The sequence below is a fragment of the Balaenoptera musculus genome, chromosome 12 (assembly GCF_009873245.2).
Source record: "Balaenoptera musculus isolate JJ_BM4_2016_0621 chromosome 12, mBalMus1.pri.v3, whole genome shotgun sequence".
NCBI classification, from domain to species: Eukaryota; Metazoa; Chordata; class Mammalia; order Artiodactyla; family Balaenopteridae; genus Balaenoptera; species Balaenoptera musculus.
This window is the reverse complement of record NC_045796.1, coordinates 41,314,874-41,328,566: the sequence shown is the minus strand read 5'-3', so window position 1 is coordinate 41,328,566 and position 13,693 is coordinate 41,314,874. Positions and strand designations below refer to the sequence as shown.

The window sequence follows — 13,693 nt, the reverse complement described above, 5'->3', positions numbered from 1 at the left end:
GGACAAGTTCCGAAAAAAATTACACCTCTCCAAAACTGGCATATAAGAAAATAGAAAAATCCGCATCATCCTCCATTTTAAAATTTAAATTTATTAGAAAAAAAATCTTATAAAGAAAATTCTGGGTCCAGATAGGTTGATGAGTGAATCTTATCAAAATTTAAGGAGGAATAATATCAATATTGAACAAATTTTTCAGGAAATAGAGGCCAGTATAACCCTGATACCAAAATCTGTGTCTTTAAAAGAAAATAACACTACAGACAAATATCATTTTAGAGCATGTTTAAAATTCCTTTATAAAATATTAGCAAATAAAAATCAAAATACATAAAAGATAATATATGACCAAAAGAGATTATATCAGGAATGAAATGTTAATTTAAAATCTCAAAAGCAATCAATGTAATTCACTATATTAATAACTAAACAAATAAAAAACATTATTTTCTTCATAGATTCAGAGAAAGCATTCTAACAAAATTCAAACACTCTCTGCATACTAGAAATTAAAATTTCTCAATCTGATAAAGCGCAACTATGAAAGACCTCAATTAATATCTGAACAAAAGACAAAATATTAAACACTTTCATCCTAATATCTGGGACAAGACAAGGCTGTCACCCTCACCAATTAAGTTTAACACTTTACTGGAGGTTTTAGACAATGCAGTAAAGCAAGAAAAATAATAAAAGCATAAAGATTGAAAAGGAAAAAAATCAAACTCTATTCATGGAAGACATGATTATATCTATGTAGAATGACTAAATTATTTATAAAGCAATGACTAAAATTAGTAAGTGAATTTTGCAATGTTACAGGATACAAAGTCAAAAATTATTTGTTTCTATACAGCCATATTAAACAAAAAAAAAGTGAAATGTAAAAAACTCAATATGTAATAACATCAACAACCACAAAAAATATTTATAAATAAATTTAATAGAAGTTGTATAAGACCTCCAAACTAAAACATTCAATATAGTCCTGAGATAAATTAAAGAAGACCAGAATAAATTGAGAACATGTCCATAAATTGACACACACAATATTGTTAAGATACTCCTATACTGATAGGCAGCTATATTGCAATCCCAATCATAATCCCTGCAGGATTTTATAGAAACTGACAAGTTGATTCTAAAATTTATATGATAATCCAAAAGACTTTTTTAAAGTAGAAAAAAATTTTTGATAAGGCAAAATAAAGTTTGAAGATGTATACTACCTGGTTTCAAGAATTGTTTTAAAGCTACAGTAATCAAGATAGGCTTGTTGTATAAGCATAAGGATAGTTAAATAGATCCATGAAACAGCTTAGAAAACACATTCACTCAATTTTAACAAGGGTACCACTGCAATTTATTAAAGATAGGGAAGTCTTTTCATTACATAGTGCTGAAACACTTAATAATTTATATGGAAAGAAAATGCTTTCACTCAACACTTACCTTACAGTATATATGAAAATTGATTTGACATAAATCACAGACCCAAATATAAATGCTAAAACTATAAAATGTTAAAGAAGACACAGAATAATATATTCATGATACAGGTATAGCCACGGGTTGTTTTGTCACATCACAAACAGGAATGACTAAAAAAGAAAGGAATGGAAATTTGATAGTCTTCATCAAAGTTAAAAATTTGGCCTCATCAAAAGACATAATTAAGTAAATGAATATGCAAACCAAAGACTGAAGAAAAATATTCACAGAAGATATATTTGACATATTTTTTTCTGAAACATACAAAGAGATCTTACAAGTCGTTAATAATATGCAGGTTTTTAAAAAATGGTCAAGGACTGGAATATACACTTCTCAAAGGAAGATATACAAATGATAGATAATCCCATGAAAAGATGTTCAATATCATTAGAGAAATGTATATTAAAACCACAGTGAAATATCATTATACAAACAGTGGAATTACTAAAATGAAAACAACTGACAACTCCAAATTTTGAAAGAATGTGGAGCAACTGAAAATCTCATATGTTGCTAGTGGGGATGTGAAATGGCACAATCACTCTGGAAAAAGGTTTGGTAATTTCTTAAAAAATTAAGCATACAACTACCATAAGACTCAGCAATTCCATTCCTAGATATTTACTAAAGACAAATGAAAACATAGGTCCACATAAAAACGACTTATACAAGAGCTCTTTTATCATCATAATAATCCCAAATTTTTAACATTGATTTGATCATTTGGATGAATGAGGTGGGCTAGAACACAAACTTTCTTCAATAGTAAACACATCTACTGAAAACCAGTTGTTGCAGAGGATCAAGAGTTCCCTACCCTGACCTAGACAAGAGAGTTTTGAAGGTACTCTGGGCTCTAATCTCAATGTAAAGTTCTATATTACAAAGATTTTCCCAATTCATAATTGAAAGTCCCTTTTAGTTTGGTTCATATGTGTTCATTCTAATTTTCTAAATTTCTCTATCCAATAATGTAAAAAAAGAAGAAAATATATTCTTTTGGGAGCAAAAGCACATAAAAAAATAATAAAAATAAAAGGAAATGGGTTAATAATACTCTATTTTAAATGCTTATTGTCTCTCCTTTTTCCACAAACTTGCAAAGCTTTTATTCTATTTCTCCTTCTGGGAAAAAAAAAAGAAGTTACAATAGTTGGAAAGGCAATTATGTTTTCCAAAATATTCTCTGGAGAGTGATAGCCTGCTCTTGGTCACAGGAGCTGGGGTCAATTTTCCAGGAGTGATGATGACACATCACTGCACTAGATTATGCTGGCCTGGCAGTCTCAATTTAAGTAATTCACTATGTGTCATTTCCATTCTGAGGAGTGACAGTGTTTCCTCTCCCTCAGCCAAAGGCTTCCTCAGGAGAGAGCTACTTCTGGTCTGACAAAGGTTTAGCCGCTTCAGGCATTCCCCAGGGAATTATCTAATGAACTCTTTATGACAACTGATATTTAATGGTGATATAGTCATCAGTCCAGAGATGTGTTACAAGTCATATAGTCGTTGGGTAGAGGTAAAGCAAACACACCTCTGTCATTCAACATAATCGTAAATTTGGATTACCAACTGTTCATTCCTGCATAAGAAACAACTTAATTATTAATTCCACAGAATAGACGGATGGGCAATTTGGAGATGAAACTAGTTAATTTTCCCGGAGGTGCTAGTTATCTTTTCCCAATAAGTGGGAGAATTAACATTTATTGAAAGCCTAGCCCTATTGCTAAGCACTTAATATAAATGATCTCAACAATTTCCTCCTTAACAAACAAAGAAACATACCTAAGAAGTTTAAAGTTGTCCAGGGTCACACAGCTAATAGGCATTGGCAACTATTGCATGGAATTTAAATTACATGGAAAAAATAAATCTTCATGAGTGAGCCACTTATAGAGCAAAGAAAAACACACATTTGGAGAAAAAGTGTACCAGTGAATCCATTTAAAAATGTTTACTAGAAATCTCTTCTTCATGCAAGTTCAGAAGAACCTAATCTTTGTTACCTACAAAAATAACAGCAAATGGTATACACATTCAGAGACTAAGATGCATCTCTTCAAAATGGGAATGCTGCAGTAAAAATCATAAATGTGCAAACAGCTCAAACTTAAGAGCAGAAAACATTGCACTATAAAAACTAAAAGAAAAGGACAACCTCTGAAAATCAGTTAACAATGCTGTATAAGCATCAACAATATTTAACTATAGTGTGCAGACTAGATCCACTATGCTACTGACAGACTTGTGTTTTAAAATTCATTAAATTCAAAGGAATCAAATTCATATGAATCAAAATTCACAGTGATATCAAAGGAAATGAGCAAATTGCAAGCAAAGAATTTTTAAGACAATTTAACAATATCAACTACTGACTTTCCGACAGAAAATTAATCTGACAGATTAACAGAAAAATAGAGCGGTTACTGCAAACATCTGGATGAAAAGTAAAAGATTTAGTTAATAAGCTTTCAGTCTACATGATGCCTAACACTAGGTTTCATAAGCTGATATATCAGTTTGTCAAAAATAAAAACAATATAAAAGAAAAAGAGGGAAAAGTATGTTTTCTCTATTACTGTGCTTATAAGAGTATGCTATAAAGGATTGGACAATAACAAGATAGACTTGAAGAAAGTATGGTTGTAACTAATTTGACAATACTGGGTCTTAGCAAATAATTTAGTTTTCTAAATTTCATTTATTTTTCCCAAAGGCTCAGTGATCTAGGACTCAGGGTTTATTTCCATCAATTCTTGTTGGTTAAATTCTGTCTAAAGATTTACTAATCCCATGGTCGTGAAAAAGAATTGTTTATAGTGTTAAACCACAAAGGGGCTTGGGTAACCACAATGATATCAGAGAAGATTAGACATTTTGACGAGAGTACATTGAGGTCTGTCAGAGCAAAAATTGCACCAGTCAGGTAAGAAAGAGTTTCTTCAAGGTTATTGCAGTAGGAGAGAGAGACCAGAACTAAAATCTGAACTCTACTATGCTAAAGCAAACAGTGGGAAGATTTTTAAGCACTGGGGTGAGAATGAGAACACAGGTCATGTGTGTTTGCTAATCACTTCACCCAAAGGAAAAAGCTTTGTATCTTCATGACAGGAGATAGTTTAGAACTCAGAGCAAGGCACCCACCAGAAGTTAGGTTCTTACCCTCCCACAGAAACTGGAAGATAAAACTGGCATGAGACTTACATACATCTCAAACGGGCAGAGAAATAATTTGCAATTACAAGTTTTCTTTTAATTTTTTTAAATGTTATTTTTAAAATTTTTCTTTAATATTTTTAAAATTTTTTATAAAAAATTTAAAGGTTACTTTCCATTTACAGTTATTACGAAATACTGGCTATATTCCCCCTGTTGTACAATACATCCTTGAGCCTATCTTACACATAATAGTTTGTGCCTCCCACTCTCTATACCTCTAGATTGCCCTTCCCCCCTTCTCCCCACTGGTAACCACTAGTTTGCTCTCTATATCTGTGAGTCTTCTTTTTTGTTATATTCACTAGTTTGTTGAATTTTTTAGATTCCACATATAAGTGATATCATACAGTATTTATCTTTCTCTGTCTGACTTATTTCATTTAGCATAATGCCCTCCAAGTCCATCCATGTTGCTGCAAATGGCAAAATTTTCATTCTTTTTATGGCTGAGTAGTATTCCATTGTGTATATATATATATATATATATATACCACATATTCTTTACCCATTCATCTGTTGCTGGACACTTAGATTGCTTCCATATCTTGGCAATAATAAATAGTGCTGCTATTAACATTGGGGTGCATGTATCTTTTCAAATTAATGTTTTTGTTTTCTTTGGATATATACCTGGGAGTGGAATTGTTGGGTCAAATGGTAGTCTTATTTTAGTTTTTTGAGAAACCTCCATACTGTTTTCCACAGTGGCTGCACCAACTTATATTCCCACCAACAGTGTACAAGGGTTCCCTTTTCTCTACATCCTTGCCAACATTTGCTATTTGTGTTCTTTTTTGATGATAGCCATTCTGTCTGGTGTGAGGTGATATCTCATTGTGGTTTTGGTTTGCATTTTCCTGATGATTAGCAATGTTGGGCATCTTTTCATGTGCCTGTTGGCCATATGCATTTTCTCTTTGGAAAAATGTCTATTCAGTTCTTCTGCCCATTTTTTAATCGGGTTATTTGTTTTGTTTTGGTTTTTTTTTAAGTCTGAAAACTATAAGACACTGATGAAAGAAATTGAAGATGACATAAACAGATGGAAAGATATACCATGTTCTTGGATTGGAAGAATCAGTACTGTTGAACATACCCAAGGCAATGTACAGATTCAATGCAATCCCTATCAAAATACCAGTGACATTTTTTACAGAACTAGAACAAATAATTATAAAATTTATATGGAAACACAAAAGACCCTGAATAACCAAAATGATCTTGAGAAAGAACAACAGAGCTGGAGGAATCACGCACCCTGTCTTCAGACTATACTATAAAGCTACAGTAATCAAAACAGTATAGTACTGGCACAAAAACAGACACATAGATCAATGGAACAGGATAGAGAGCCCAGAAACAAGTTTTCTAAACTGAATATGTTACTAAACCAAACTTGGATCCACTCACCACATGCAGTAAAGCCAATCTACTGACACTGAGTTGTGGTGAACAAAACTGCAGCATTTATTGCAGGGCACCAAGCAAGGAGTCTGGGACAGCCAGGGCTCAAAAAGCCCAAACTCCCCAATGAGTTTCAGCAAAGCATTTTTAAAGGCAAGGTGAGGGAGGGGTGTCCCAGGATCTGTGAACAGCTCATGCCTGATTCTCTAATTGGTTGATGGTGAGGTAACAGGGCAGTGTCACAGGGGTTAACATTATCAATCTGTAGGTTCCAGTAGGCCCAGGGGGGTATGTGCTCATGGTCATCAAGTAGTTAATGTGTTCCATTTGGTGGGGATTTTAGCATCTGTAAAACAACTCAGGAACTGTGCATCAGATACTGTTATCTAGGTACTTTAGAGAAGAGCTAAAGCAGAGGATATGGGGGCGAAGCCTGTCCTGAGATGGCCCCATGGTATCCTGCTCAGTTACAGTTGCTCTAAGAAAAGGGCAGCGAAGGCCTAGAGTCAGGAGGAAGCCTGTCTAAAGTTTAGTCAGGCTGAGGAACATTTAGGCTGTCTTGGTAAGTCCTAGAACTAGAAACTCTGGCATAAAATATAAATAACTAGAAGATAAGTTATAATCATTGGTCTTTGATCAGGGGGACATTCTAACAACACAAATGTTTTCCAATAATAGGCCCTAAAGCCTCTAAGAAGGCAATGACGATATATTGTGGGCAATTACGACTTAGAGTTTTTTGAGTATGTTTTGAAATTTGGGTTGGGCCGAAAGCATGAAAATGCATTTTCAAAAAATGACCAGTTATCAGTGGCATTAATGTGTGTTTCAATTTCATCTCTGGCCTTATTTTCTATTCCTTGCCCTACTGCAAGTCCCTTCCCCCATTCACTCTTACTACCACTCTAGCTTTGGTATTTGCATTTTTGCATTTGAATCCCTTGATCTGAGATATGAAACTAATTACAGAAGGTTTCCATTGTTCCTTCTCTTTGTCCATTCCTACAATAAACCATATGACTTTGTGAACTGATTCCAAGGATTAACCATTACACCAAGGCTACAGTAAGTGCAAATGGTCTCTATAGAAATATGAAATTAGAAACTGGTTTTGTGGGTTGATGGATAAGCAAAGTTGGTGAACAGAAGGATAAGCTAATGACAATCAAAGCAATTTGGGCTGACACCTGGCAAATGCATTATGTTTACAGTTGAATGGCTATGTGTATAGCAAGAAATTAAAGCCCCAATATAAAACTAATAGCATTAATGCCAACTGAAAAAGAAGTTTTCAGCAATGCATTGACATCATAGTTGACTCTCAAAATGCATGGATACCACATGGAACGGTAATATAATTGGAATAGCACTAAGAGATCAGCACATTTTCAGCCTGAAATAGTTTTGTCTTAGTTGTAACAGAGATGGAAAACAAACAGCATTATCACTCTCCTCTCTCATCATTGCCAAAATTCTCCCTATTTTCACTCTACCTTAATTTTTTTCATCTAGTATTAAAGACCATATTCTCATTCCACATATATGAGGTAAATGCCAAAACCTTTTCTGTCACCTGTTCTCGTATTTTACTCTTTAGTCACTTGCTTTAGTCTCCTTCCTTTCCATCTACAAGCATACTCAGAATTCCCATCTTTAAAACTTTTACTTAAACTTGTTACCTACCCACAAACTGTTATCTTGTTTTTTTTTAATACCTTTATTGGAGTATAATTGTTTTACAATGTTGTGTTCGTTTCTGCTGTACAACAAAATGAATCAGCTATATGTATACATATATCCCCATGTCTCCTCCCTCTTGCGTCTTCTCCCTCCCACCCCTCTAGGTGGTCACAAAGCACCAAGCTGATCTCCCTGTGCTATGCAGCAGCTTCCCACTAGCCATCCATTTTACATTTGGTAGTGTATATATGTCAATGCTACACTCTCACTTTGTCCCAGCTTCCCCTTCCCCCTCTGTGTCCTCAAGTCCATTCTCTACATCTGCATCTTTATTCCTGCCCTGCCACTAGGTTCAGCAGTACTGTTTTTTTAGATTCTATATATGTGGTTAGCATACGGTATTTGTTTTTCTCTTTCTGACTTACTTCACTCTGTATGGCAGGCTATAAGTCCATCCACCTCATTACAAATAACTCAATTTAGTTCCTTTTTATGGCTGAGTAATATTCCATTGTACATATGTGCCACATCCTCTTTATCTTGTTTATCTTCTTATTTTTACAACTAAAATTCTTAAAATGTATGCCACACTCACTGCCCCCACCACCTCATCTCTACCTTGCACACTCTTTAATCCACTGCTTCAGAAGTTTGTCTCCATTATTCTACCAAAATGCCATTTAAGAGATCACCAGTGACTTTTAATCTTGAAATGCAATGACCTTTCTTAAACCTTATCTCTTTGAGCTCTTGATAGCATTTGACACAGCTGATCAGTCACCTCTTCCTTATAATACCTTCTATTAGAACAAAACTTTTCCATATTTGAAGTACTATCACTTGCAGTATCTAATTTCATTCTGCTTTTAAAAGATTTCAAAATCACACAACTAATGACTGCGTGTTGATCCTTGGTCCAGTGCTACTGTCATTATGTCATGCTGTTGAGATAGCATGGTTCAGTGAATAAGACCCGAGCTCTATAATTAGAAAAAATTTCTCATTCTAATGCTCATTTTACTTTAAATTTTCTGCATTACAGTTTTCTTATGTATGAAATGGGAATAGCTGTGCCCGCATCATAAGATTATGGTTGGGATAACAGTGTAACATAAGTAAAGCCCCTAACTAAATTTTGTCATACATGATACATAATAGACATGGTTATTTCCATCTCCAAACCATTATCTACATTCTCAACAATTTAGGTAAATAGTAACTGAATGTTTCTTAGTCCTTAGAGAAAACCAGAGACTAAGCAGAAATGGAGCTTGTAAGAGTTTGCACTTTGATTACTTCCTCTCTTTTCTCTCCACTTTTGTGACACTACACTATCCATATTCTTTCCTACTGTTTGCTTAGTCCATTCCATTTATTCTTTTCCTAGCGAGTCTAATTCCTCCTCCTTATATTAGGCCATACCCCAGAGTCAGTCCTCAGATGTCTGTTATTCTCCATGCAATCTCTCCTATAGGTATGTAAAACTTCTCATGGTCCAGCTGTAACTATCTCCTAAACTTTAATTTTATATCACCAACTGCCATCTGTAAATCTTTGCTATATATTCAATGTCTCAAACAAACCTATCAACTAGCGATTAACCAGATTCATCTTAAAAATTTGCCTATTGCTACCAGCCCTGATGCCCTAGAGGAGTTTCAAACTGAGCATTTATAACTCTATCATCCTACCTTCCCATAAGCTTGTAAATATTTTCATATCCCCTAGCTCTCTGATGAGGCCACCTCCACCTGACTTCTAAAGCCAGAAACCGTATAGTTATCTACTGTCCCTGCCTCTCCTCGACTCATCTATGCTACGTCCTTAATTTCAATCTCATCCTCCTAGATTTTTTCCAGTGTTCATCATCTCACACCTGAAATACTAAATAAACAAACGAAAAGCAAAAAAGCTCCTTAAAAATCACCTTTTCTGATACCCATTCTCCTGACCGCAAACCTTTCTTGCACCCTCACCATTTGCAATGCATTCACTTTGTGCCGGCAAATTGATAATGTGCATATTTCACACCATTGTCCATCAAATTACCTCTCCATTGCCTCATGGATGGAACAACACATTGAACATGTGCTCAAGAACATACTTCATAAGCAGAGTTCTTTTTTCAAAGTAAACTTCATGCAACCAGACTCCCCTGCCATTAGTCTCCAGCCTTACAGCCAATAATCAGTGTCACACACCTTCCATACTTTTCATAACTGTGCTTTCTCATACGCTGTTCATTTGCTCAGAATGTTCTTCCCCACCGGTGTGCCTGGAAAAAGCCTAGTAACCCTTCAAAATCTTGTTATTAGCAACAATGGCTCCCTTATTTTGAAGTGCTCACTATGAGCCTGGCACTATGCACATTCACTTAACCCATTAGATTCTCATCACAATTTTTTGAAATAGGCCCTGTCATTATTCTCATCTTATAAGTACAAAAACTTTGACACAGAGAGACTAAGTAACTCACTAAACATTGGTAGAGTTAAGATTCAAATTTCATTTTGGCTTGACCCCAAAGTTATCCTGAACCATGCTGACCCCACAGTGTTTATCCCCTCTTCAGTGAAGCCTCTCCTTTTCCTCCCACCCACTGTGCCCCAGTCCCAATCATTTATCATTTCCTTTGCTGTGGCCTTCTGTACCTTGCCTGTACTCTCACTTTCTGTATAATAATAATAATAGCTACAGATACTTATATATGTCTGGCAACGTCCAAAGTGATTTTACAGTGTAATATTTTTTGATCCTCACAGTAACCTTATGAGAAAGTCTATCATTATACCCAATTTTCTAATGGAGAAACTGAGGTACAGAAAAGTAATTTCTCCTAGGAAACACATAATTATAGTTTCATGGGCATTTTGAGAACAAAGCTGTTTTTTTTCATCATTTTATCCCCTGAATGTAGAAAATACTTGCCCCCTGGAGGAGACTCCACATATATTTATTAAATTGGCTATCCTTGCCTGTCCCTGTCCACTAACCCTACCTCTACAACTTTATTTCGCAACATAGATAATAATTCATGTATTGAGCATTTACTCTGTGTTCAATATTCTCAAGCATTTCACATACATTATGTAATTTAAAATTTAAATTTCATTTTCTAATAGGGAGGCACAGACTCAAAGGAGCTTTTTATACCAGCCAACGTGGTTCTGGATCCCCTAAATTTTCATGTGTTTCTGGGCTAGAATGTTCTCCAGTGACTTAGGATATTTCAGACCCAGGTGTCATCAGGGATCATTTTCTAATTTCTTCTTTTTCATGACCCATTCTTCAATTTTCTGCAACCAAAAGGTTAATGCCTTATTCAAACTCTTTCAACATTTATTATTTGTTTGTCACCTACCATGTTACTATATCAGATGACCCTCATTGTTATCATGCTTGTTTTATTTCTGTTTTTCTTCTGGAACTCAAGTTTAAGCCTCCTTAATGCAGGAATCGTGTATAAACATCATTTCATCCATGTAACTTTTCATAATGCCTTGTAAATATTATCTGTTTATAATGACAGGGCATTAGATATAGGCGGTGGTTAAGAGTTTTTATTCTCCTATAATCACTATGAACATTGGGAATGTGATGTAATGTAAATATCCACATCAGGAAAAAATGGTAAATAGATGTAATTAATTCATAAGTTTCTTATGAGAGAAAAAGTAAATAAGGATGTTTGACAGAGAACAAGGTTTAGCAGAGCTAGGTTGTCAAACAGATAACTTCTTTTTATGTTTTGTTTTGTTTTTTTAATCTTGCCCTGTGGAGATTCCATAGATATTTCTGATGTTTTAATTTTTCTCTGCAATAGTTAGATAATTTTTTGAGATGCCAATTAGTGCCTACACTTTTAGTGAACATAACCATAAATAAGCATGTTCGTGGAATCATTATATAAAGATTTGCATTTTCAGTGAACAAAGAATTCCCTTCATATGCCCTTTCTTAGTCATTTTTTGATCTTTTAAATCAACCTCAGCAATTCTTATTATTATCTGAGAAACAAACAAATAATCTTATCAATATTTAAATGGATTAAATTATGTCATTGAAACCATCAAAATTTTATGTAGTCAAGTGATGGTAAACCATAATGGCCTTATAATAGATGAGAGAAGGATAAAAATACTTTCCATTTTTCTTAATTTTAAAATCAAGAAAAATAGGTCCATTATATGAGAAACAAAAAGGTTCTAGCATGAAAAGACTAGAAAAATCCTCCTCTAGAGATCTAAAATCTCCTTGAGAATTCAATCAGAAAGAAAAACTGCTTGTAAATCATTTTAAATTTGCATTCATGCTTTTGACTTAAAAAAAAAAACTTTCAGGGGCTTCCCTGGTGGCGCAGTGGTTGAGAGTCTGCCTGCCAATGCAGGGGACACGGGTTCGAGCCCTGGTCTGGGAAGATCCCACATGCCGCAGAGCAACTAGGCCCGTGAGCCACAACTACTGAGCCTGCGCGTCTGGAACCTGTGCTCCGCAACAGGAGAGGCCGCGATGGTGAGAGGCCCGCGCACCGCGATGAGGAGTGGCCCCCGCTTGCCGCTGCTAGAGGAAGCCCTCCCACAGAAACGAAGACCCAACACAGCCAATAAATAAATAAATAAATAAGTAAATAAAAATAAAAAATTAAAAAAAAAAACAAAAACAAAAAACAAACTTTCAGCTTCATCTATAAGAAATATGTAATTAAGAAACTATATTCTTCAATACTCTAAATGATTTTATAAAATCAATTCACCATTTTTAAAGCAAGACTTTCTTTCCTCATAGGTGTAAAATTTGTGCTGAATTTCTCTTAACTAGCCTAATAATGTGGCCGTTGAATTTTTAAAATTGGAATCAATAGGTTTTAATCACTAACCAGAGTGCATGTGTTTGGGATGTGACTACCCAAAGTTAAGTTATGAGGTGCTATCTAGGGAATAAATTACATTATGAAAGACCAATAGTTTAAATTTTAACAAGTAATATTAGAATTTTAACCTCAGAAGATGGCAGGAATAAATTAAGTAGTTAGATAAGATAGAATTCACATGATCAAACTATAGTCTGCTAGTACCTTGAGCATTTTACACATATATCTGACATATCATTGGTAGTTTTGTTATTTTAATAATGTGTATTCAGTTTCTATAATACTGATATGCAGAAACAAGTAAATTTTTGAGAGTTCTTTCATTGCTATTTTTTGGGATTTGGGTTGTCTTTAAAGTACATGAAATATGTGGCACACTTGATTTGGGGAGAACAGTGAAAGCATATTTATTTGATGATATATAGCACATGGAAATGTGCTCTTCATTTGAAAAATTTATTGAAACTTGTCAGTAGCTTACTTCTTTTGTTTATAGCCTGCCTAACCTATTGGAAAAGGGGTTTAACGGCCAGCCTGAGCAGATAAAGAATACACAAAAGTTCAGCCTGAGTGGAGTTTAGATTTATAATTCAGTTCCAGCACAAAACAATGTCTTTATGACATTGAGACTAAAGAAATTATCCTCCAAATTAGACTGAAAAAAATTATCTTCAACAATTTCTAAAGTGTTTGTAATGATGCCACCAACATGTTCACTTTTGGGTTTTTTTGAGCTTTTTTTCTTCAGATATTGCTGCTTTGAAAGGCAACTTTTGGGTCTCCACTGGCACATGGTCCCATCTCTTCATTTATAATGTGCTCAATTCTGATTTCAAATGGCAAGTCAATCGACTGTTTTTCTGATTGTTTATTTAAACCATTTAATAAAGTCCTGTAGAAATTTTTTAAAAGTCAGATATTATTTTTAGTCCAGATAATATTCTCAGCTTATATGAACAGAGGAAAATATATATACATATTTAAGTAAAATGGGATTTTTAATATTAAGTTTGAGATTAACAT

The 13,693-nt window shown here is 34.4% G+C and overlaps 1 long non-coding RNA gene across 3 annotated transcripts in view; it reads right to left on the bottom strand.

Moving 5' to 3' along the window:
• Positions 1-13,693, bottom strand: part of LOC118905081 — a 296,235-nt gene that overhangs the window by 167,277 nt on the left and 115,265 nt on the right. The window lies entirely within an intron of this gene.